This window comes from Microcebus murinus, chromosome 4, assembly GCF_040939455.1.
Source record: "Microcebus murinus isolate Inina chromosome 4, M.murinus_Inina_mat1.0, whole genome shotgun sequence".
In the NCBI taxonomy this organism is placed as follows: domain Eukaryota; kingdom Metazoa; phylum Chordata; class Mammalia; order Primates; family Cheirogaleidae; genus Microcebus; species Microcebus murinus.
In genome coordinates this window covers 18781970-18785200 of record NC_134107.1, presented here as the reverse complement: position 1 = coordinate 18785200, position 3231 = coordinate 18781970, and the positions used below count along the sequence as shown (strand labels likewise).

Here is a 3231-nt window from a genome sequence, read left to right as displayed (position 1 = left end):
GTATGTGATAAGGGACAAAAACAGAAAAAAATTAATGTTTATTTATTTGTTTTTAATTCACTAAAGTCTCTTGCTACATCACCAGAATTTCCATCAAATCCAAGGTAACCAAAATCAGTGATTTTCAGACTTTCATGTACGTACAAATCATCTGGAAGGGTTCTAACATGCAGATTCTGGTGCAGTGGACCTGGGGGGAGGCAGGATCCTGCATTTGTAGCAGACTTCCAAGTGATGGTGGTGTTATTGGACCTTGGACCACATTCTGCAAAGAAAGAATCTAAACAAATATATATTTTTATTTTGGATAAGATTCAACTGGTGTAGGGTCACATTTAACAGACAAAAAATAAATATCTACAATATAAAAGTGTCTATAAAATTAAGTAGAAAAAGAGAGTAAATAAAACAGTGGTAAAATTGGAAAACAATATGAAACAAATAATTTTCTGTTTATCCATGTGTATCATACACATATTATTTTCTGTGTATGCTGTGACATGAAAAATTGTGCCAAATCACTGTACTGAAGAATGGAAAAACAAGCACCACATTATACTTCCTAACACATTGGAACTAACCATGGGATCACAAGTGCATAGAGGAAAGTAAAAGTCATAGAAAATCAAGCAGGAGAGAGGGGAAGTGGGGAGCGACAAAAACCCACCTAACAGGTACAATGAACACTATTCTGGTCATGGGTGCATTCATAGCCCTGACTCAAGCCATGCGTCAAAAACATATGTACCTGTTAACATTTTTAAATAAAAAATAATAAATAAAAGAAATAAAGATAAAAGAAAATTGAATATTTGGGAAATGTTTAATAAAACATGGAAATATTTCCACTAAAAAAGAGAAAGTGAATGGTGTAATTATTTGAATCAATTTCCTGAAATAAGATGCGGAATTTAATTACATTCAGTTCCATTAAATACCAAACTATCAAAAAAGAAAAAATAAAAGGGCTTTTTGATTTGTTGAAGGATATGACAGCAAATGCCTTGCCTTTAAAGTTATGTATGCTGTGTCTCACTGAAGCATTGTGTGCTTTTTGGGAGATACAAGTGGATATGTTTTGTGATGAAAGGGGCAATAATTATTTTCTGATACCTTCATTCTCTGAGTTCTGTGACTTCTATGAATAGAAAGCCTTAAACTGGAAATAGCTTACCTTGAAAGTACACAGGACCACAGCAACTGTATCACTTGGGTAGATGATACTGTAGAGGTTCAAAGAATTAGTTTAGAAATGACTGAAATCACAATTTCTTAATGGTTAAGAAAATGTAATTTTCAGTATACAATTTTCATCATATCATTGAATATATTTTGTATTAAAATATTGTCAGTAGTTGTAATATTATTTTATTATAATATATATTATAAAAATATTATAAAATATTTAATATGTAAAACATACTATATAAAACATATATTTACATATATCTGTTTATAATATATATCTCAGAAGGAACAAACGAAACTGCATTGATGAACAGGTAATACAAATTTATTTGATTGCATTTATTTAGTAAAATAATAAAAGTTATGCACAATGTCAATAAAAGATCCATAAAAATACCCTAGGGGGCAGTGCACATTGATGGAGGTTTTAATGGAGATTGCAAAAGCATCTCATTGATGAGATTCTGTAGCAAAGTATCATGCATTAGGTGGACATCATATATTAAATACATTAGATAGGTTATTATAACTCTTAACCTCTATGGTCATTTAATTTTGTACTATGCCTAGAAAAGTTATAAAATGTAATTGCAATTAATACTATCATTTTATGTTCTACCAATAAAATGCCAAACCATCTACTTGATCCTTAGTATCACTCTTAGATCAATAACAAGGCATTTTGTGCTTCTTCTTCTCTTTTGTACATTTTTTAAAAATGTATTTTCTGTCAAATTTATATGTTCAACTCAATGCGAATAATACTAGCAGGGCTGACATTTAAATAATAGAATGATTGCTATATATATTTGTACATCAGTGGTTCTCACACATTGGCATGCATCAAACTTACCTCGACGTAGGTTAACCACAAATTGTCAGCCTCATCCCAGAGGTTTTGACTCAGAAAGTTGATAATGGTGCTGCTGGTTGGCGACCACACTTTGAGAATCACTGTTCTGTATCACTCTTCACGGAAACACAGGAAGCCTCTTTCCCCTTTTTCTTTCCCCTTTCTATTAAGTTCTACTTTTCAGGAATAATTCTTTTGTTTTTTTAATAATCCAGCAGAAATTATGACGTTATCTGAAGAAAATCAAAGCAGCAGACATACTTTTATTCTTCTGGGTTTCTCAGAATACCCAGAACTCCAGGTTCCACTCTTTCTGTTTTTCTTGTCCCATCTACACAGTAACTGTGGTGGGGAATTTGGGCATGATAATAATCATCAAGATCAATCCGAAGGTCCACACAGTCACACACTTTTTGCTCAATCATTTGTCCTTTGTAGAATTCTGTTATTCCACTGTAGTTACACCTAAACTCTTGGAGAACTTGGTTGTTTGTGGAAGACAGGACCATCTCTTTCTCTGGTTGTATCATGCAATTTTGTTTTGCTTGCATTTTTGCAGTGACAGAAACTTTCTTCATGTTAGCAGTGATGTCCTATGACCGTTTTGTGGCAGATTGTAACCCCTAGCTCTCTACCATTACTATGTCTCAGAAGCTTTGTACTCTTATGGTGGCTGGGCCTATACATGGGGTGTGGTGTGTTCCCTGACACTCACGTATTTTCTTCTTGAACTGTCCTATTGTGAATCTAGCATCATAAACAATTTTATCTGTGATCACTTTGTAATTGTTTCAGTCTCCTGCTCAGACCCTTATATCAGCCAGGTGCTGTGTTTTGCTATTGCTGTATTCAGTGAGACAAGCAGCCTGATGATTATTCTTATTTCATATATACTCATTTTCATCACTGTTATGAAGATGCCTTCTGCAAGTGGGGGCTAGAAAACCTTCTCCACCTGTGCTTCCCACCTGAGTACCATCATCATCTTTCATGGAACCATTCTTTTCCTTTACTGTGTTCCTAATCCTAAAACTTCTAGGCTCATAGTAAAAGTGGCTTCTGTTTTTTACGCAGTAATGATTCCCATGCTGAACCCACTGATCTATAGCTTTAGGAACAAAGAGGTAAAGGATGCATTTGGAAAATTAGTTCTCACTAAATTGCTTTGTCACTCATTCAAATTTTGTTAG

The 3231-nt window shown here is 33.8% G+C and overlaps 1 pseudogene; it reads left to right on the top strand.

Moving 5' to 3' along the window:
- The first annotated feature begins 2264 nt into the window (after positions 1-2264).
- LOC105861284 (olfactory receptor 5D13-like) lies at positions 2265-3231 on the top strand (annotated as a pseudogene).